Source organism: Bombina bombina, chromosome 5 (assembly GCF_027579735.1).
Source record: "Bombina bombina isolate aBomBom1 chromosome 5, aBomBom1.pri, whole genome shotgun sequence".
Lineage (NCBI taxonomy): Eukaryota > Metazoa > Chordata > Amphibia > Anura > Bombinatoridae > Bombina > Bombina bombina.
This window is the reverse complement of record NC_069503.1, coordinates 862406144-862431164: the sequence shown is the minus strand read 5'-3', so window position 1 is coordinate 862431164 and position 25021 is coordinate 862406144.

Genomic DNA, 25021 nt, shown 5'->3' with positions numbered 1-25021 from the left:
TTATTTACAAGACGTTTTGTTAATACACAATTGGACTAGACTACATATCCCATGATGTCACTATGGACAGACCATATACAATGTAACATTCGGACCCTTTCTCTATTTAGCCCGTACTTTATATATCATGTGAGATAATTACAATAGGAGAATCCAATTTAAAAATGCAGTTGAAATGAATCAATGAGTCTAGTCTTAACATAATCTTGTTTTAAGAATAACAATGCTTTTTCGACCTATTATAAGCAGCTAGTGATCCTCACTATTAGTGTTTTTTTTTTGTTAAAACCTGTCACTTCAGCCAACACTATGTATTTGTTATGTGCCAAAAGGTACCTTTTCTTTTTCACATCTATTGTTACTATGGAATACACATAACTTAATAGAAGGTCTCAAGGGAATATGGTTCACTTTTGAATATTTAGCCGTGTTCACCATATATTACCAATAGTCTCGCTGTAAGATATTTACAATCTATACAGAAACCACCCTGAGCTGTTACTGTAAACTCTCTGACCAGCATGCGTGACTTCAGAAGGTAAACAAAGCACTATTGGACAAACAGTATAGTCCACTAGCAAATCAGAAGCAACCTATGATGTGTACATAGACCAGTATCTATTGGCTCTCGAAGGGGTGTGATGTTTAAGCATTATGCGATTGGTCACTGCAGGAGTTGGTTTGGTATATAAGGTGATTAGTTGCGGCACTCGGCTTGTCACTTTACTTTATCATATTGAGAAAGGCTGCACAGCAACGGCCGAAATGCGTTTATGTTTTTTAAAGTTCTTTCCTATTGACAGAGTTCTTTTTTGAGTAGTTGTGTCACATTGCAGAGACCATCCCTGGCACCTGAAGCCGACGCTTCCCGTTATCAGCCAGGAATACAGGGGGTGGCTCTGCTGTGTGTGCTATCATTTACACTCATCGGCAGTATTGTGGTGTGTTTTGTGGGTATTCAAAAGGTTCCTAAGTATTTTCCTCTTTTGGTTAAGTAATAATTATTATACACCTTATTTTAACATGATATTATTAAATTAGTTTTTAAGCCTTATCATCTTTAACCATTTAGTAGAATTCATTCTACAACTTTACGGTTCTATGGGAATGAGTGCTAATTAATCCCCTTCTTGTCCTCTTTTCCCTTTCTTCTCTTGTATACATTATATTTAAAAGGGTAGCACCGAGGTTACACTCACCTCTTATTCCCTGGTATTACGCTATCATAGTGCCAACAATATTTCCCTAGTTTAATCAGTCTCCTGGATACACCCATAATTAACAAACTATCCATAGCTAGATGACTTCTAGAAGAAACACAATTTACATCCTTCTGGCAAACAAAATTTGTGATTGCAATAGACACAAGGCTGAAAAAAATGTCATCACTCAGATCCTACTGTTCTCCCCAAATTTTGGAGCTGAATCATAAGCTTTTGCTACAATTGTATCTGACTACACACAGATTTAAGAAAAATAAATATAGAGCTTGCTCATGATCAGATTTCACCTATGCCTATTATGGTCTTAATGGCTAATTCTCTATCTTTAGACATTAAGAAATGGAAAGTGTGATAAGGATAGGAGTCTCAGAATTCTGTGTTTAGGTTTCATTTAATATGTATTTATTTTGTAATTAGGAATTTGAGCATGTATTGAAATTTCATAAAGTAGTGTAGCAGAGTAATGGCAGCAACGCATTACACACAGAGAAGAGGTTAAGCAAATTTAGTTAGCATAGTACATGTACCAAAGTTTAATTTCACAGGAATGACAATAGATCCCCTGCTACCCTTGGCAAATGCCTCTGGAACTGTTTAGATATATATTATGACTTTTTAATACAGAATTTAAACTGTAGAATTAGCAACTATTACACTAGCTAATTAGCATTTCACCATTTGTTTACTATTATGCTAATTTATTCTTTAGTTTGTAAGTCTCAGAGTATCATCATCTTTCAAGCAATTGTTAAAAAATGTAACTGTAGCGTAATAATATCCCTCTGAAAGCCTTTCTAAACCACAGTTTACAAAGAGATAACTCACTCATATATTTTGGTATCAGGCTTTTTATGTTGTCCATACCCAGATAGCTTTGGATTTGGTGATAACTCAAGAATTTTCCTAGTTTTAAATATGACTATATTTAGTATCTTGGCTATCAACTCCTATCATACCATAAAGTATTTAGGTGAAAATTAAATATTGAGCCAAGGAGTTTCCACCATGGTGTTTCTGTTCATTTCTGGCACTTTTCCAAGAAGAACCCTGACATTTTAAGAAATGAAACTAAGGGACCAATGAAATCTAATAAAAAAGGAAAATAACTTGGAATTAAAAAAATAATAATAGACTTCAATGGAGCTAGCAAATGAAAACTAGAGCCCTTATTCGCGGTGTAAACCGATCATGCTTATTCAAGTATTCTAAACCCGACATGAATTATGATCCTAATGTTCTTCACATACTCAACAATGTACTTTTTATTGTAAATAAATATATATATATATATATATATATATTTATACCTATACCTGTATATCTATTCCTATAGATATATAGCAATAGATATGTATTGGAAATAAACATTATAAGATATATATATATATATATATATATATATATATGTAAATATATATCTAATAATAAAAAGTATATTATTTTCTAACAGCTAGATTATGAGTTTTCAGCACTATAGGGAAATTAATGACTGCCACAAAAGAGGCTTTATTTCACCTCTCCATAGCGTTGCTATTACAGGTTTTGAAAAAGCAGGCTTGTGCGGGTGATATGGTGGTGTTGAGCTCCATACCGCACTGAAATACAAGCGCTGTTTTGACGTGCTCGTGCACAATTTCTCCATAGACATCAATGGGGAGAGCCGGCAAAAAAGAAGCCTAGTACCTGCGATCGCAGAAACAAAAGCTCCGTAACGCAACCCCATTGATGTTTATGGGGAAAGAAAAGGTTATGGTCAAACCTAACACCCTAACATAAAAACCATGTCTAAACAACCCTAATCTGCCGCCCCCAACATTGCCGCCACCTACATAATGTTATTAACACCTAATCTGCCGCCCTTAACATCGCCACCACCTAATAAAAATATTAACCCGAATCTGCCTCCCTTAACATCGCCGCCACCTACATTACAGTTATTAACCCCTATTCTGCTGTCCCCAATGTCTTTGCCACTATACTAAAGTTATTAACCCTTAACCTCTGGCCTCCAACATCACTAACACTAAATAAATATATTAACTCCTAAACCTAAACCTAACATAACCCTAAGTATAACCCTAACGTAACCCAAAGCCAAGTCTAACACTAACCCTAACACCCCCTAACTTAAATATAATTAAAATAAATCAAAATAAACCTTACAATTATTAACTAAATAATTCCTATTTAAAACTAAATACAAACTTACCTGTAAAATAAAACCTAAGCTAGTTACAAGATAACTAATAGTTATATTGTATATATCTTAGGCTTTATTTTTATTTTACAGGTAAGTTTGTATTTATTTAAACTAGGTAGACTAGTTAGTAAATAGTTATTAACTATTTAATAACTACCTAGCTAAAATAAATACAGTTACCTGTAAAATAAAACCTAACCTGCTTTACACTAAAAACTAACATTACAATAAAATAAAATTAATTACATTATTAAAATACAATTTTCTAAACTACAAAAAAAAAATAAACACTAAATTACTAAAAATAAAAAACAAAATGATCAAAAATAAAAACGAATTACTCCTAATCTAATAGCCCTATAAAAATAAAAAAGCCCCCCCCCCCCAAAATTAAACCCCCCTAGCCTACACTAAACTGCCAATGGCCCTTAAAATTGCCTTTCGTGGGGAATTGCCTCAAAGAAATTAGCTCTTTTACCTGTAAAAAAAAATACAAACACCCCCAACAGTAAAACCCACCACCCAACCAACCAACCCCCCCCAAATAAACACCTATCTAAATAAACCTAAGCTAGCCATTGCCCTGAAAAGGTCATTTGGATGGACATTGCCCTTAAAGGGCATTTAGCTCTTTTACATTGCCCAAACCCTAAGCTAAAAAAAAAAAAACACCCAAAAAAACCTTAAAAAAAATCTAACACTAACCCCCGACAATCCACTTACAGTTATCGAAGTCCGGACATCCATCCTCATCCAGCCAGCAAAGTCATCATCCAGATGGCAAGAAGTCTTCATCCGGACGGCCTCTTCCATCTTCATTCCGCCAGCGAAGTCCTCATCCAGACAGCAAGAAGTCTTCATCCAGACGGCATCTTCTCTCTTCATCCATACGGCGCGGAGCAGGTTCATCTTCAAGACATCCAGTGTGGAGTATCCTTTTCTTACGATTGTCACTGGAAAATGAAGTTTCCCTTTAAGTGACATCATCCAAGATGGCGTCCCATACATACAATAGGAATTAAAGGGGAAAACATCCTATTGGCTGTTGCAATCAGCCTATCGGATTGAGCTTTCATCCTATTGGCTGATTAAAAAAACAGCCAATAGAATGAGATACCTGCGTCATCATATACCTGGCCGCATATGTCACTGGTAAAATATTTAGAGCTGTGAAATTCCAGAACCCTTTCTAGAGCACATGCATGGGATTTTGTATCATAAATGGTGCACTCACGGAAAGCTGTTTATTAGTTTGTGGTCTATTTGCTCACATGCATGTGTGGCATGCAGTATTTAGGCCGCACTACTCGCACTATAAGAACTAGATGGGGAGAACATTACAGGAACATCATTAAGAGATCTAATTCCAATGGAATTTTATAAGATATTACAGAAGGATGTCGTCCACGTTTTTGAAAGACTTTATAATATGTATTTTATGGATAATATTAAACCCTCTAAATATTTTTCCGCAGCAAATATTACATTAATACATAAAAAGGATAAGGACATAGAATGGATGGATTCTTATCGTCCAATCGCGTTACTAAATGTTGATCATAAAATTGCTGCAAGTAGTATGGCAAACAGACTTAAGGGAATTATAGGGGAAATTATACATACAGATCAAACTGGATTTATCCCAGGTAGGACCTCTCAGAAAAACATTAGAACTGCCATGTTTTGATAGAACAGGCAGTAAGGGGAAAGATTAATAAGGTGAATAGTTATGCAGATTTTGCCTTGTTAACGGTCGATGCTGAAAAGGCATTTGACTGTATTACATGGGACCATCTCTTTACAGCTTTGAATAGTTTTGGGATAGTAGGAAATTTCACTAACTATAGTAAATTAATTTATCAAGACCCTATCTCTTACATAAATATTAATGGTCTAAGTTCTTCCGGGTCTAATACTTCAGAAAGGAACAAGACAGGGATGCCTGTTGTCACCATTACTTTTTAATTTATCGTTAGAACCGTTGGCTATTAGTTGCAGGGATAAATTAGAAGGGGTCTTATTGGGTGATAAAAGAATTATGCTTTCTATGTACGTGGACACCATCCTTTTTTATATAAGTAACTCCAGGGTTAATATACCACGCATCACTGAAATAATTGGTGAATTTAGTAAATTTTCAGGATACAAAATTAACTTAAATAAGTCTGAGATCCTGTGGATTATTAAAAAAAAGAACAGCCTGTTCAAGAATCTGTTTAAATTAGCAATGGGGAAAATTAAATATCTTGGGATTATTTTATCAAAAAACCCAGCTGACTGGTACAGCCTAAACTATGTACCTATATGGCAGAAATGTATTGATACTCTAAAAAATTGGGCCAAATTACCACTCTCCCTTTCGGCAAAAGTACTTCTTATTAAAATGATGCTCTTTCCAAAAATCTTATTCCTTATGTAAAATATTCCAGTTTTTATCTTAGCAAGGGACCTTCAAAAATGTAATTCTCAATGTACCCAATTTTTCTGGGGTAAAGGGAAGCCGCGCATAGGTCTTAAGAATTTATCACATTTAAGATGTGACGGGGGGCTTGCCCTTCCCAATTTAAAAATATATAACTGGGTCTGTTTAGCCAAAATAGCATTAGACTGGATAAAAGGTGCAGAATACATAACTAACTACCAAAATGAGGAAATAGCAGTACCCCCCCTATCTCTCAGAGCGCTGTTACATTCTCCATTGGTAAAGCCAACTGAGAGAAATAATTTCAAATATACAATCTATAATATAATCTTAGCATGGAAGAAAGTATGTCAAGCGCTTCAAATAGATTATAAAATATCACAATATTTGCCTATAAGGGGAATCCCTATTTTACAAGTGGAATGGAAACGCATGTATTTTGTGAGTGGGTTAAGAAAGAATTCATATGGGTTACCCAATTAATTGACATTCAGACTAAGACCGTCAAATCTTTTGATTCTTTGGTGAAAGAATACAAGCTGGAAAAAAACACAATTTACGCGTATTTACAAGATCGACACTTTATTGATACTAACAAACTAACAGAGTTTAGCCCAAACAACTTGAGAAATATAGATTCAATTATTAATATCTATCGGTTGGGGAATCATTCCATTTCTTTTTTGTATAGAAGTATTATCTCCTCAGAGGCTAAAGGTAAAATTTTAAATTTATTTGCTAAGTGGTGTGGAGATTTTAGTAATGTAAGTTTAGACTATTTTTTAAAAAAAAGTCTGATTCAGATTTCAGATTATTTCCAAGAAACTTCATTCAGATAATCTCACATTAAATTATTGAATAGAGCGTATCTCACCCCGTTTTCTATGTCAAAATGGAAGAACTCAAAAGTTATAAAATGTACAAGATGTAGCTCCTTAGAGGCGGATCTGATACATGCCTTTTACTCATGCCCTAAAATGTATAATTTTTGGCGCAAAGTCGAATATTGGCTTAATAAATTTATACCAAGTAAAATTAAACTAAAAAAAGAGCAGATTATACTTCTTGTACAGGAGAAAGGTATACAGAATAAACAGTTAGTTAATATGGCAATTCTGGTTTCGAGACAACCAATTCTAAGAAATTGGAAAGCAAATAAAGCACCAAGTATAGCCACATTTGTTAAAAATATGTCTCTTCAACTAGCATTGGATATTAAAGACCCCTTGATCTTTCTAGAGAGTAAATTGAAATTGTTGATTATAAAGTGGGAGAAGTTTTTATTATCCCATTCGTGCGATATACAAAGACAAATTATAGCTCCATTGCAGGATTGCAGGACAAATGTGATAGGAGTGGGCGTGAGTGTAATAGTTCACCAGGGTAGGTTGAGAGCTTTTACAAAAGGACCGTGCTTGGAGTAGTTAGACATAAGCCTGTGGAAACAGCGAGTTCAGCGCTGAGAAACGTGTCGCTGTTGTTTTAATATCCAATTGTCAACCCCTGGTTTTAAAACAACTGTTTTTAAATTGCTTTAATAAAACCATTTTATTAACACAAGCACAAGTCTGAGTCTAAAGGGAGGTTTGGATCAGTGAGTTGGGGCACTGTGATATCCCAGTCTGCATTATACAGCACATTGGTGCTGCCTCCCTTGTTAGTATTTTGGCATCTAATACATTTTTGTTGGCTGTTATCCATACTGTATCACACTAGGAGGCACCCTCTGGTGTTTGTGTTTTTTACACAGAAAGTCCATCAACCCCATTTTTGAAGCTATTGATGGTTAGCAGGAAGTAAGATATAACTGGTACAAATTTACAAATAATGCAACACTCAAATAGTGTTTGATTTATGCAAAATAAACAATAAAGCCAAAGGGTGGTTAGTGTAGCATAGTCTGCATAAAATCAAATTTTTATAAATGATACAATTTCCATGTGCCAGAACTGACAATTGGCATCAATATACAACTGAGTAGAATTATGCCAGCAGGAGCAAATGTTAATTTTCAGGTGGAGTAATGCTAGCCAATACTGAAAGCAGCAAATTAAAGTGAGCACATGGGAGATACATAATCCATATAAATAAGTCCATATGAAATGTATTTTTAACACGTTACCTGACATGCAATGCAAAATATTTCAATATAAATACATGTAATATACTGTAAATATCATACATAAATTAATTTAATATAAATATACATAAATAAATGTAATATAAATATTATACAATGGTTTGAACATCTTTTTTTTCACATGTTGCAGATTACATTAACATTAGAAAACCTTTGCTCTTCCAAGCACTAATTAGAAAAATAACTGAACCTTCACTAAAGATAAGCAATGGTCCATTTACCAACACCACAATTAATACAGAATAGCAAAATTGCATAATAGCAGCACCTAGTTCTCTCCTAACAAGGAACTAAAATATCTTTCTCTTAATTATCTGTTGCAGTTGGTTGTTTAGGAACTCACAGACTGGATTATTTACTATCTCTGAGCCATTTCTTAAATATGGATAGCAACATTGATTATACTGCCATTCTCTCCATATACTCCGACCAAAATATATGAAGTATTTACGTTAATTTATATTTATACACTTCCCTGGGGTCCCTGTGGTAATATTCTATGTTAATAAGATCAAATTTGCAGAGGATACATACATCCCATCACCATTCACTGCAGAATGTGTGTGTTTTTGTGTGTTTGTGTGCGTATGTATTTTTTCCCAATAGAAAAACATACATTAATGCCAGAGTTTAACTCACCAATCAAATGTTAAAATCATAGAACTTTTTAAATTCAATTCAAGCAGGCCAGTTTCCTGCCTGAGAACATTTTCCACATATTAATAAACAGGAGTCTTCATTTGCCTAACTGATTGCATCACTCTTCTTATACTCTCCATGTTAGGAATTCATGTGACACACTCACAGTCTATTAGTGCTGCAGCAGTATAACTTCAGTTAGCTTCCATACTGCTCCAAACAGCACTAATTATGTACATTACCATACTGCACATAGAAACAATGCTATAACAAACACTCACCTAGATTACAAGTTTATTGCTAAGCAGGGTGCAAAACGAACGCAATAAAAGTTGCGCTGCCATTACGAGTTTCTGCTCCATACTGCACAAAAGCCAAGGGCTGCTTTACGTGCTCATGCACGCTTTCACCCATAGACATCAATGGGGAGAGAGTGTTAGAGAAAAAAACACCCCATTGATGTCTATGGGGAAAAGAAAGTTAGATTTAAACCTAACACCCTAACATAAACCCCAAGTGTAAACACCCCTAATCTGCTGCCCCAACATCGCCTACACCTAAATAAAGTTATTACTCATAATCTGCCGCTCCTGAACATCACCGCCGCTAACAAAAGTTATTAACCTCTATTCCACCGCTCCTGACATCGCCAAAACTATAATAAAGTTATTAACCCCTATTCCGCCGCTCTCCGACATCGCAGCCACTATAATAATGTTATTAACCCCTAATCTGCCACCCCAACATCGCCGACACTTTTAAAAGCTATAAAACCCTAATCCACCTCTCCCCTACATTGTTGCCACTATAATAAAGTTATTAACCCCTAAACCTCCAGCCTCCTACATCTCTGCCACTAAATAAACCTATTGACCCCTAAACCGCCAGCCCCCCACATCGCAAAACACTAAATTAAACTATTAACCCCTAAAACTAATACCCCCTAACTTTAAATTAAAGTTACAATATAACTAGAAAACACAATTAAAAAGTGCCCCAATAAACAGTACATCAGATATACACAAAAGGATATGCTACTTGTAGTAGATAAGCAGTCCCAAATGGTTAGAGTTGCTGCCTCTTACATGTCATGGCACTGGAGACCGGTTAATAACTAGAATAAAAAATAATAAAAACAAAGCGCAACTCTAAGCGCAGTAGGTCAAATCACACAAATGATTTATTAGCATTCACAAATTCAACATTAAAATGGAAACATTAAGAAGAGTCTCTGACAAAGTATTGAGAACCCCTATGAAACGTGTAAGGCTACGCCCACCATCTTTAAGCCACGCTACCAGCTGTTACACTTAGCCGGCCCAATTGTGGGTGTGCAGCTGAGCTGTGTATGGCAGCCTTTTCTTAATGTTTCAATTTTAATGTTTCAACTTCTTTTGGGACATTTGGCGATCCATGAACTACATTGAGGATATGATCCCCTCCAGTGAGCACATGAAGTGCTGCTAACATCATTTGTACGACTGTGAGTTAATTTAACACTCCTGGAACTTCACCACTGTAGTACTTTGAAGGATATCGTTGGAGAGACCTCTATGGTTTTCCAATGCCAGTATCATACCTCATACTTGTTTGAGGTTGGAATTTGTGAGTTTTAATTTGTGAATGCTAATAAATTATTTGTGTGATTTGAACTACTGTGCTTAGAGTTGCGCTTTGTTTTTTATCATTTTTTATTACAATATAATTAGGTTTAAATAAATAAAAACTTACCAGTGAAATAAAAATAACCCTAATATTAAACTATAAATTAACCTAGCATTACTATTCTAATCAAATAAAAAAATACTACAAATTAAAATATATAAATTACAAATTTAAAAAAAACCTAACACTAAGAAAAAAAAAAAAAATCTAAATTACAACTAAAAACAAAAAATCCTACGAAAAATTGAAAAAATCTAAGTTTACCAAAAATAATTAACACCAAAATCACGAAAAATAAAAAACACTAAGATTACAAAAAATAAACAAAATTATCAAAAAATAAAAACAATTACACCTAATCTAATAGCCCTATAAAAACAAAAAAGTCCCCCCCAAAATATAAACACCCCCTAACCAACAATTAGCTATCAATAGCCCTTATAAGGGCATTTTGTAGGGCATTGCCCTAAAGAAATCAGCTCTTTTACCTGTAAAAAAATACAAAGTCCCCCCAACAGTAAAACCCACCACCCAACCAACCCCCCAAAATAAAAATTCTAACTCTAAAAAAAACTAAGCTACCCATTGCCCCTAAAGGGGCATTTGTATGTGCCTTCAGCTCTTTTTCAAAGCTCAAAGCCCTAATCTAAAAAAAAAAACCCACCCCAAAAAAAAAAAAACTAACACTAACCCTAGAAGATCTACTCACAGTTTCTGAAGTCCAGACATCCATCTCCGGGGGCATCTTCTATCTTCATCCTGGCGTCACGGAGCGGGGATATCCTGGAAACTGATCCCATCCTGCGCGGAGCATCCTCTTCATACGGTCTCCGTCGTACACTGAAGTTGAATGCAAGGTAGCCATTTTAAAATGGCGTACCTTGCATTCCTATTGGCTGATTTGATTCTTCAAATTCAAATCAGCCAATAGGATGAAAGCTTCTGAAATCCTATTGGCTGTTCAAAACAGCCAATAGGATGAGACCTACTAAAATCCTATTGGCTGTTCAAATCAGGGGTTAATATATTTAAATAGTTTTGGCGATGTGGGTGGGTGGCAGATTAGGGGTTAATAAGTTTAATATAGTGTTTGGGATGCGGGAGAGTGGTGGTTTAGGGGTTAATAGGTAGTTTATGGGTGTTAATGTACTTTGTAACACTTTAGTTATGAGTTTTGTGAAACATTTTTATTACACAAAATCCATAACTACTGCTCTCAGATGGCGGTATGGATAGTGTCGGTATAGGCTGTAACGCGTGCTATGGAAATCCCACGCAAAAACTTCATTTTTTTTAATGCGGGATTGACGTTGCATTACAGGATAAAATGCTTGCGTTACAGCTATACTGACACGACTTGTAATATGTGTTCCTGGCCATTATGCTAAAATTGCCATTTTTTTCAGTGTTAAAAGCCACAACACAAAACTGGTGATCTAGGTGTTTGTTTAATACACAATTGTGGGTAGACTATCTGCTTTAACTAAGAATTACTGCTTTTTCCCTTTTATTTTATTTTAAAAATATAGAAGGTTTTCTCAATATCTCAGAAGAAAATAAAAGTTGCTCATGATCTCAATAGCTGCTCCTCCAGACACACTTACCATTATTATTATTATTATTGTATTGTATTGTATTATTTATTTATAAAGTTCCAACAAATTCTGCAGCGCTGTCCATGAGTTCAAAAGATAAAAGTACAATGATAATACAATATTTTTAAGAGATAGGACAAAATGTATCCTTTCAAATGCAGGAGGAATTGAGAACTCTATTCCAGTGGGAATTTACAATCTAGAAGGGTAGGAGGGTGAGTAAAATGAGGTGAGGACTGTAAGGGTGAGAATGATGTTTGTACAGAGTCAGATGAAGGCATTAGGTAAATGGAATTCATGTTACTGAGTTGGGTGGTAGGGTTATTTGTATAAATGTGTATTGAAGTAGTAGTTTTGTTTATAAAATTGTGTGTATGTATATACAAATATACATTTTGCAGATACCTCCCAATATTAACTGGAGGCTTTCGAGGGCAGGGATGTGAAGATTAGTTGGGGGGTGGGCCACCAGTGAGCTGTGACAGGAGGGTCAATTATGAATTTATTTTGTGTGTTGCATATATTTATGTGTGAATATAAGTATTGGTGTAGTATATACAGCCTTATTTCATTTGTATGAACTATGATAAACTATATCTGATAATTGTACTTTATAATTCTTTTATTTATCTGTGAAAAACATTGGTTACTCTATGTTATAGACATCCAATAGATTATTAATCTCTACACACAAATTAGACAAGGGCTCTATATAGGCATGCTTCTCCTATCTTTTGCATAATTATGGGTATTGGTATAACCCTCTCTGTTAAATCTTATGTGGGGAGGGGTGGTGCTAGCATTAATTCAACATTCAAAAAAACTATTGGAACGAAGTTCCACAAAAAGAAATGCTGTATTAGCACTCTATGCCCAGACTATTCTACAGGTAGGAACTTGGTTTTATAACATGTAACTTTTATTAATCCTTTAAAAGATGGGAAAAAACAAACAAATTAAAATCCCTATCTGAAATTCAGCTGTTGTTCCAGAAGTGTTCCCTAATTCCTTTTAGTTCAGCCTTTAAATTATTTGTAAAATATCTTAGGGACACTGTGGTTATTACATTAGGTTCACCGCTTTATTGTTATTATATTTGTAAGTCTAACTTACAAAAAATAAAAAACCACAGTATCAAAAATAAAAAGAATTACACCTAATCTAAGAGCCCTATCAAAAAAAAAAAAAAAAAAATAGCCTACAATAAACTACCAATGGCCCTTAAAGGGGCTTTTGCGGGGCATTGCCCCAAAGAGATCAGCTCTTTTACCTGTAAAAAAAAATACAAACATCCCCCCAACAGTAAAACCCACCACCCACACAACCAAACCCCCTAAATAAAAACCTATCTAAAAAACCTAAGCTCCCCATTGCCCTGAAAAGGGCATTTGTATGGGAATTGCCCTTAAAATGGCATTTAGCTCTTTTACTGCCCAAAGTCCCTAACCTAAAATTAAAACCCACCCAATAAACCCTTAAAAATAAACTAACACTAACCACCGACGATTCACTTACAGCTTTCGAAGACCAGACATCCATCCTCATCCAAGAGGCGGAAGTCCTTAGCCAAGCCGGCAGAAGTCTTCATCCAAGCGGTGAGCCGAATTCTTCATCCAAGCAGGCAGAAGTCTTCATCCAGACGGCATCTTCTATCTTCATCCATCCGGCGCGGAGCATCCTCTTCTTACAACGTCTCTTGAAGAATGAAGTTTCCCTTTAAATGACGTCATCCAAGATGGCGTCCCTTACATTCCGATTGGCTGATAGAATTCTATCAGCCAATAGGAATTAAGGGGGAAAAAATCATATTGGCTGTTTCAATCAGCCAATAGGATTGAGCTTTCATCCTATTGGCTGATCCAATTGTAAGAAAGCTCAGTCTTATTGGCTGATTGCAAGCTAAATGCCCTTTTAAGGACAATACCCATACAATGGGGAGCTTAGTTTTTTAGATAGGTTTTTATTTGGGGGGGTTTGGTTGTGTGGGTGGTGGGTTTTACTGTTGGGGGGGTGTTTGTATTTTTTTTTTTACAGGTAAAAGAGCTTATTTCTTTGGGGCAATGCCCTGCAAAAGGCCCTTTTAAGGGCCATTGGTAGTTTATTGTAGGCTAGGTTTTTTTTTTTATTTTGGGGGGTCTTTTTTATTTTGATTGGGCTCTTAGATTAGGTATAATTCTTTTTTTTATTTTTGATACTGTGGTTTTTTATTTTTGTAACTTAGTGTTTTTTATTTTTTGTAACTTAGTTGTTATTTTTTAGTAATTTAGTAATTTATTTATAGTAGATTTAAATAACTTGAGTAGGGTTAGGTTTTTAAATATGTAATATAGTTAATTTAATTGTTAGTTTAATGTAATTTTAGTATAATAGTTAGGGTAGGTTAATTAATAGTTTAATATAGTTTATTTTAATTATACAGGTAAGTTTAAATTTATTATAAGATAGGGATGAGGTAATTATAATGTAAAGTTAGCGGGTTGTTAGGTTTAGGGGTTAATAGCTTAATTTAGTTCATGGCGATGTGGGAGGCTGGCGGTTTAGGGGTTAATAGGTTTAGTAAGTGGTAGTGATGTGGGCAGCCAGGGGTTTAGGGGTTAATACATTTATTTAGTTGCGGTGGGGTCCGGGAGCGGAGGGATAGGGGTTAATAGCTTTATTAAAGTTGTGGCGGGATAGGGGTTAATACTTTTATTTAGTTGCGGCGGGGTCCAGGAGCGACGGGATAGGGGTTTAGTGACAGGGTATAAATAAAGTTTGGAAAAAGCCAAATAGCAGTGAGATCGATGACTGCTAGTTAACAACAGTACGCTGCTTATCGCCCGTACTTGGTGCGTGGCTTTATGACAGCATTTTTTATAAATAAGGAGAGCGTATTCAGGTCCGCAGCCGTGATGTTAGGCAATGTTAGGCGAGCGTATTGGTGCTGTCGAATGCAGCATAGTTGAAGGCTTGATAATTCGGACCCAAAGTGTTAAAGTATACTTCAAATTATGTTTGTAAAATTCTTTCTGTCATTTATTATATTGTTGCTTTAGCAGATTTCAATCATGTTTTTGATATAACAGGTAGCCCTCAGTTTACGCCAGGGTTAGGTTCCACAAGGAATGGTTGTAAATCGAAACCGTTGTAAATTGAAACCCAGTTTATAATGTAAGTCAATGGGAAGTGAGGGAGATCAGTTCCAGGCCCCTCTCAAAATTGTCATAAGTAACACCTAATACATTATTTTTAAAGCTTTGAAATGAAGACTTTAAATGCTAAACACAATTAGAAACCTAATAAAATAATCACACAACACAGAATATATAATTAAACTAAATGAACAAAAACATTTGCTAAACAGCATTATAAACCTAATAAAATAATCACACTACACAGACTTCACTTGCATTTTTCTGCAAACAGTTCTTTCTATGCATTCCAATCTGGACTGATTTACAGACAGGAAAATCTTGTTCCTTTGAAATCTGCTTGATAGCTCAGTTCTGGTTAAAGTGACTCAATTCAGTATATAGCTTAATTTTGTGTCTTTACTATGTTATAATTTCTCAATATTTAGCCAATGAGTCTATATAACATTTGTGTTGTGGATTTTGACTTATAGTTCAAATATAAATATTGTTTATTTTGCAGTTTTGCAGTTTCTGCTGCTTCCTCATGTATTAGTTGACCACACTCTATGGACCATAGTTATCAAGGTCTGTCAGACCTGATCCAACAGTGCGGATCAGGTCCGACAGACCTCGCTGAATACGGCGAGCAATACGGTCGCCATATTCAGCATTGCACCAGCAGCTCACAAGAGCTGCTGGTGCAACACCGCCCCCTGCAGACTCGCGGCCAATAAGCCGTCAGCAGGGGATTGTCAATCAACCCGATCATACTTGATCGGGTTGATTTCCGGTGATGTCTGTTCACCTGCTCAGAGCAGGCGGACAGGTTATGGAGCAGCGGTCTTTGTGACCGCTGCTTCATAACTGCTGTTTCTGGCGAGCCTGCAGGCTTGCCAGAAACACGGGGCTTATGCCCCTATATGTCTTTCATTTACATTAAATAGTTTATTGTAGATCGTGGGTTGATAAATATAGATTTTTATCAAATATGTAATGCATCAAAATGTTTTTAATTAAATATCTTTAGTTAAGTATTTTTGGTCAGATATCAATGCCTAGATTGTTAGCCTGCTAGCTGACGCTTTACGTTTGTATCACAACTTGCAGTTTACGCTTTAAGGTATTTGGTAACATTTGTCATCTTACAACTTCCAGTTTAAGCTCTAAAGTATTTGGCGACATATGTTGCGATTATAATATAAATAATCATCTTTTAGTAACTGCGCTTTATTTCTATTTCACAGCTTGATCTATAAACGGTAAAGTCTTTTTGCAACCTATGTTGCTGAGTGAATACAAATAATTGAATACCAAATGAACCCATATATTGGCGTTTATGTAATAGTAATATTGCAAGTATTCACACAAGAGGAAGGAATATACATGAGCCATATATTTTCCAATATTGAGCCAATAATCAAACCCATGTTGTAAAATTTTTTAAGGGGGCACCCATATAAAAACCATTGAATCAGCTAATCACAACTCATATATACAATCAAGAAACAGCCACCCAAATGTCAACATACACAAATTAAGAAATAAGTAAGGTGGAGAGTAATCAGGAAGGCACATAGTAAATATTCTATTTTTTTAAAATATATACAATCAATATATCAATACTAGGATTATATAAGTACCTAGAAATAATTGTTCCTCTCAGCACTACATATATGCAAGTGAACATTAACAAAAATAAAACATTCAACATCCAATAACAATCACAACTGAGTATGTGACTCAATAATAAGAATATCGAATACTAAACATTAATCATATTCTGATTCTAAATCCAGAACCGGAGTGAGATTTAGACTTACAAATATAATAACAATAAAGCGGCGAACCTAATGTAATAACCACAGTGTCCCTAAGATATTATACAAATAATTTAAAGGCTGAACTAAAAGGAATTAGGGGACACTTCTGGAACAACAGCTGAATTTCAGATAGAGATTTTAATTTGTTTGTTGTTTCCCATCTTTTAAAGGATTAATAAAAGTAACATTTTATCAAACCAAGTTCCTACCTGTAGAATAGTCTGGGCATAGAATGCTAATACAGCATTTCTTTTTGTGGAACTTTGTTCCAATAGTTTCTTTTAATCCATTAGATTATGTTGTGTAATATAAATTGTATTAGATTTTATTTGATTCTTTCTTTTTTTTAAATATTATGACAATAGATTGTCCTATAACACTTAGCTTTATTTCAGTGTCTGAGCATGCATATTTATTTTTTTGCATTCTATCTCTTATGCTTTTGACATCTATATGTATAAATAGATTAAAGTTCTATAATTACTTATACTTGATCTCAGTCTGTAGGATAAAACTTCTGTGTATTACTTAATCTATTACTTAAAAAATGTAGTGCCTGATCTATTATTGCTTCAAATATTTCAGACATATATCAAAATTTAAATTTTTAGGCTAATTTCCAAACTGTAAACTGAGTTGTAGTAGAGTTGACTGATCTACATGATAACTAGAATGTTGAAACCTACTGACATCTTACATTGGTTTTACTTTGAGGATTACTTTTTTTTTTCTTGATTATTCAATATTTCTATTTTGGAGGGCTATTTGTGTATTGATTATGTATGTAATTTATATGTGCCATATTCCTTTCCTATACTATCATGTGGTTTATTATTACTGTATTTTTTTTTTAGTTTAACATCACATTTGGATGGTCTATAATATTGTTTGGCAGGCTTACACAAACACAATGCATGTTATTTAGGTCAGTGTTTCTTAAGATATTAGAGGCTCCTAGCTGCCACTAAATTAATGCCCAAATTTAAAAAACATTATGTCCACCCCAATCTTGCCCCAATAAAGCAGAGACAAAAGTTTTTTTGTGGAATTGGAAAGGTCATGATCATTAATGAAAGCCAAAGCATTGACTTTATGGCAGAATTGGAGTGAACCAATTAACTTCTCAAATACAATTCACTGATATAATTCACCAATGAAACCAAATCAACATTAATTCCAATACAAGGCCCATATATCAGGTGAGAAGATCACATATTTCACTGGATCCTCCCCAGAACTCTCTCAAGCTGTATGCTAGGTCACAAATTCATTATATTACTTAATAAACAACCATAGAACTGATAAAGCCCTCCATCAGTCTCTGCCTCCTGACTATCAACTGACTTCAACTCGGTTGTCACACTTTTAAGGGGAGCATGGGTGGCCTTTTGTAAGATGACTGATTAGCTACCTTCCTGCCCTGATCTGTTTACTGGTTGCTGTCTCTCTCTTATGACCTCTCCTGCTTTGATGCAGGATTAATTTTCTCTAGGAAGGGAATAGGAATAAAGTTTAAAATATGCTCAATTCTTATGTACACTAATTTTATACTCTCTTAAACCCCTCCCACTTCCCTCTTTCATCACTCACCTGCAGCAGCACCCTCCCTACTAACCTGGGGATTGAGCTGCTGCAGCCTGCTGCAGCAGCCCATCCCTTAAAATATTCCCCTCTATATTCTGGTTAGTTTACTGAATTAAGGGATTAGAAGATGATAGTTACCCATAAATGTATGCCAAAATTAAATTAACATCATGTCCACTTCATTCTTGCCCCAATAAATACACACAAAAGTTCTATGACAGAATTGGAAAGGTCATTTTTATTATTTAATGCCAAACCTTTTCATTTATAACAAAATGATAGCAAACCAATTAACTTATCAAACATAATTCACTGATAGAAATCACAAATTAAACCAAATCAACACCTGTGGCGTCACTGAGAGGAAGGGGCCCCAGAGAGAATATTTTGCATAAAAAAGGCATTACAACTTTACCAACCAAACACCATAACCCTGTATGCCACTGGATACTCCCTGAACCCTAAAAAGCTTTTGCACCTAGCCACAAATTCATCTCCACCAAACGTGGGCCCTCTTTCCTCCAAAGCCCTTTTGTGACCTTATTTTACCTCTACCATCATTGCAATTGTGTGCCTGATGTCCACCAAGAATGGGTCATTTCCTTCATAGTTTTAGGTGCAGTTCCTCCTTCTGGACTGTGCTTTCTGGGTGCTCCATAACTATCCTTCCTATTTCCATAACTATCTTACCTGCTGTCTGGTTCAATTTATTTCTGCAATTGTACCCTGCCTTGTCTCCAGTGCATTCTAGAAATCCAAGCCAAATTTAGCCTTCTAAGCACCTCTTTTTTCCCTTTTAGCTCTATCTTTGGCATTCCCTCTATTTTACTTTCCTCAAAATTAATTATTACTGCATCTGGCATAGTTCCTTCCATCTCATCCCTCTCTTCCCCAACCATCTAAAGCAAGCTTGTCTCTTATAAAATGGAACTCTTCCCCCTGCTTTCTATTTCCTGCTCTTGCTTCTGCCCAAGGCAAGTAGAAATGCCCCACAATCCACACACTGGGGTTTTTTCCTGCATGACAAATACAAAATCAAGCAACGTTAGCTTCCATAGTCAACATAACATCTAAACAACACTTTATGAATATTTAACAGTATTGCTACTATAAAAACACAATCATACTATCCCTGCTGAGTCTTAACCATACCCAGCTTTTAACTCCATCCCAACAAATAAAAGTTTTTTGTTTTTGTCATCTCTACAACCTAAAATAAATGCCTTTGGCCTCCATCTTATTAGTTTCTTAATTTGCTCTGCTGAGCACCCTTTTGGCCACACTTGTTGCCACCCCAATTCTTAAAGAATGAGGCACAAAATACCCTTCAACCCAGCCTAACTCCTTCACTGTCATCTGAAGCACCCTCCTAAACTGAAAAATTGTCCTGTTTGATCCATCTCTGTATATAAGACACATTCCTAGTTTTACCTCCTTTCTTAATCTTTCTTTCAATATCTCAGGGTGTTCCTGTGCTGACTTCAAATTCCTAGATTTTACCACCCCTTCCACCTTGTACATTACTGGAATAGAAAAATTTCATTTAATTACTTCATTAATAAATCCCTAGCTTTATTATTTAGCTACCCCTTTAATTCTATATTGCCAATTTTAAGAGGCATTCAGGCCATTTCCCACTGGCTTTCCCCCCAATATTACCCCCTTTTCCACTAAAGGAATAATGGCCCTATTACTTGTGCCTGCTTTGTTGCAATCCAACCCAGGGTTATTTCCTCCACTGTATCTAAAAGCTTATAAGCACAGCACTCTCTAGTATCCTCTTTTACATTTGCTGAATTAAACCTGTACCTTGTACTTTCACCCCCACCGTGTCTGATACTTTTATTATTTTTGTCCATAAATCAAAAACGCTAATTCCAAAGTTTACTTTACCTTTATGAAATGAAGTTCCAACTTAAATATGGCAAGAAAAAGGAAGTTATGTGATCACAGATGCAATCATGTAATTCCAATGCTGGGATTGTATCCTGGGGTACTGCCTATGATGCTAGGCATGTCCCCCAGGCAGGAGGGTGCAGGATCCCAAAAAAGGTAGGACATTCCATGCCTTCCTAATGACATTAAAGAGGTGGCAGACGAGTTGAGATGTGTTTTTATGACCACTGCTTCTTAACTCCTGTTTCCAGCGAACTCAAAGGCTCGAGCGGAATAAGCAGCATCCGCTGCTTGGTAAATCGGCCCCATAGTCTACACTTGGTGTGCTGACAAAAAAAAATAAACATTCAGCATATACCAATATTCCCTTCACCCACACTGTAAATTTTTGTTTAATTTTTTTTGCTTTTATCCTTTCCTCTTAGCCAACCAGCTATTACTTCCCTATTCAGCTCTAAAACATCCCCAAACTTTCTCAAAATTATTCTTGGCTTTAAATGTACGGTTAACGGTACTATATTTGTTCCTTCCACCTTCTCTAAACCCACTCTGTGTACATCAATTAGACATGTGCATTTCAATTAGTTCTGAATTGAAATTCAGACAAATTTGTCAAATTCAGAGCTTCCGATCGATTCAAATTTCCGAATTACCCTAGCAAAGAAACTAAACTAATCCGAATGCATTGGTAATGAATACATCCGAATTAGTTTGGATTTATTTGTTACATTCAAATGGCCATGGACTAATCTCAATTACACTAGTATTGTACAGTATATTAGGTTATATCACTCTGCTAACTCTGTGCAGGGCACATTATGTAGCTGGTACCTGGTGAGGTTGGTTCTTAGGTGGGATGTGCTGTGTATTACACTAGTATTATGTACTGTATATTAGGTTATATACCTCTGCTAGCTCTGTGCATATTGTGTAGCTGGTACCTGTGAGGTTGGTTCTTATGTTGATTCAGATGGGTTACACCTAATATACAGTACATAATACTAGTCTAATACACAGCACATCCCACCTAACACATACCAACTTCCGAATTTACGAATCAAATCCAAACCGAATACATCAGAATACATCCGAATTTATTCGAATCCGAATGAAACTGAAACAAATACATTCAAATGTATCCAAATTCGAATCAATCCGAAAACCAAATTTAAAAAAAATCTGAATCGGTCCGAAACGAACCAAAACAAATTTTTCTGCTGTGCACAAGTCTAACATCAATATCATTGCTATCTTTTTCTTTAGCCTTCTCCCCTCCTTTTCCTTGATTGAGACACATTTTCTTCACTATTTTATCTAATCCACATTTGTCCCCAATATGCCATTTATTTGACTCAGAATAAATAAAAATCCTGTTAAAGGGACAGTTTACACAGAAATCATGGACCAATATACCAATATTAAATGACTGAACTAATGAAATGAGATATATACAGTATATATAACTATTGAGAAAAAATACAATTGGTAAATGTTAACTTTATTTATCCTGCTTCTGATATTACTCTGGATAGGACTGACACTCCCAAAGGAAAGGGCTGAGCTGTGCTTGGGGCTAACACTCCCACCCACCAATCGTATGCTATATGAAAATCTGAGCTGACTTGAGTAGAATGTTGTATACTAAATTGTATGCCATGATATCTATATATTTATATATATTTACATATTATGTATGCAGCTATTTTACAAATCTCTACTTCTGGCAGATAAAAAACCCCATTGTGTCCATGCTTCATATAGCAGAGACCGGCAATGTGTGCAGCAGCGGTCTAGGGCAAGTCTGTGCAAAGAGCCCATGGAATGTTTAACATAGTCTTCAGCTGGGCTAACAAAACTAAACAGAACATTATGCTAGTATACATTACAAATAAAAAGCTATCTAGGCACTTGTTTCTAATAACTGTGACCTGACATCATTCTGTCTAAGTCTTCTGCACATAAGTGATCAGATTGATCAACAGCGGAGTTGCTTATAGTGCATGCACCGCTGTTGATCAATCTGATCACTTGTGTGCAGAAGATTTAGACAGAATGATGTCAGGCCACAGTTATTAGAAACAAGTGCCTACATACCAGCAATGGAAAATAAAATTTGATTTTATGCGGCACAGCTCCGTGTTCCCTCTAGCGATTACATCAATAGTGGATACATGTGCAAGCTTTCAGCTTACAAATGAAGCTCAGTCATATTTATATACAGTGTACAGGGTAAGGTAGTAAGTTATATGCATTTAAAAATGACAAATTTAAAGTATGAACATTTGTTGGGATGTAGCTGTAAGGCCAGAGCCTTGGGAAAGGTCTCACAAGGATGTGTGAAGTGTTTGTGCATCCTGGATATTCTTCCATGCCACAGTCAAATTTTTTCTATGGATTTTGTCGGACAGAAATTAAGTCCTTTAGAGAGTACATTGTGTTCCGCTTTGGTCAGTGTGTAGTTTAGTTCAGGATATTTTGGGTTGTTATGCTCCACAGTACCTGTTTGGGTACAGTCCTACTTCCATTCTAAGTCTATGGAGATTTTTTTTATTTTGCTGCAGAGAAGGCATTTTTGCAGTTCTTTGTAGTAGTGATGGAATCTCTCTTTTACCTCCTCGGTTTCTGGTCGTTGAAGTACATTCTTTTATTGATGTAGAGTATCATATTCCAATTAGGGGTTTCCGTTGTCTTTCTGATGTTCTAGTGCACAGTTGTTGTACAAATTGGGTGTTGTAATAATCCTTCATAGGATTTTTTAGGAGTAGTCCATTAGGTATTACATTTTCTTTTTGTTCATTTTGTCAGGAAAAATATGACCCTGTGCAGTTGTGCCAATCTTTTAATTAGGGTCTTGAGCTTTACTTGAATGCAGTACATTGTGATATCCTCCATGTTGATGCAGAAAAGCCATCCTGTAGCTTTGAATCAGAGTTAGTATCAAATTCCTATTAAGAGGTGTCACATGTCCTACAGCATCTTGTAATTAAATGTTTACATTGTGTCTTCTTCTGGGTACCTTCTAGTTCCTGCAACAGATCTTCCATCTTCTGCCTTCCTGCTTCACCCGCTATTTCCTTGGCTCCATTCTCTGGCCTTGTTCCCATTTTGCTTTTGCTCTCTTGCTCAGCTGCTGGAGTCTCTTACCTCTGAACCTCATTACCAGAGCTAGATATTGATTGTTCCACCCTAAAATATGTAAACCCATTGACATCCCTAATTATGCTAGGTGAGCAGCTTGCTTTATTTACCTGGTCTGGCCAATGCCTCTGCTCCCCGGCTGCAGCTGTTGTGTGAAGGGTTATTTGCGCAGTTGCCCCAGAATAAAAGTAAATGGTTAATTACTGAGAGCACCCAAAAACATAAAACCTGTAGAAAATACTGATTTGTATGCAGCAATAATATTAATTTCTCCTGGCTGCTATCTAGACAGTTATAAAATAAGATATTCACTATATTTACAGTGACAAAGAAAGAACAAAGATTTTTTAAATATATAATTTATTATGAGTAAAAAAAAAATCACAAATGTTAGAATAAAATGATTTCATAAAACATAACTGAACAATAAAAAAGTATTGACAAAGTTAAAAAACAGTAGGTAAAAAAATAAATAGATTTCATTAATCATTTAAAGAAATATAAGCTTAAGATAAAAAGAGAAAACACTCCTTGCCTGGCCAGGTACAGAGAACTCACCAGTGTTTGTATTTTCCATTTTTCCTCCCCCCCAGTCCAGGTACTTCTTAGAAATGCTCCTATTTCTTGAAGCCATCCTTCGCTCACTAGTTCCGCAGTCTGCAAGACAAAGAAAATAAACGTTAAATCTGCTTACTTCCTGTGTACACCAATATTTATACTTTTTTAATCCATCCCATTTCCCTCTTCCATAATTTACATGTATAAGACATGATACAATCCTGAAAAGAGAGAAGAGGAAGCGCTACATGGGACAGTATCGACTGTATAAAGAACACAGAATAATCAAACAAATGGCAACTCACATAGATGAAGGCACTGACCTCTAAGTCACCCGGCAGACTTACTTCCGATAGGCAGGGCCGATCATGAAGGGGGCGTTCCACCACTCAGAGAGATTTCCCAACGGGAGTACTGTGACATCTTTGATACTTGCGCTAGTCAGCTGGAACGGTTGGAGAGAGTATAGGAGACAGGAAACTCGCCTACAGTATATCAATACACGCTATGATCCTCTCAAATATAATATAGGAATGATCCTCAGAGGGAATTATCCATGAAGCAAGGGTAATAAAAAGTTTAATAAAAACTTAATTAAAAACAGAGAAAAACAGAAACGTGTTTCTCGGCTATATAATGCCATTTCATCAGGCCTTAAATGGCGACCGGAGCTTCAGCTCTTATCCGTGTAGTGTTTATAGTGAAATAGCTCTGGAGATAAGTATATCCTAAAGATTTCATGAATGAAACTATCATTCATTTTTTAACTTCTATTGTTTCACTTTAGGTAAACAATTTAACTTTACGTTCACTTTAAAGAAGGGTGTGGGTTTGTATCTACCAATCTAGCCAGTATAAAATGTGTGTGTGTGTGTATGTGTATGTGTGTATATATATACACAGTATATATATATATATATATATATATATATATATATATATATATATATAGTTTAGAGTGGCAGCAAAAACAACTGTATTGGAACGCATAGTGCGTTCCATCATTCTGTGAAATCGGAAGTGCTGTG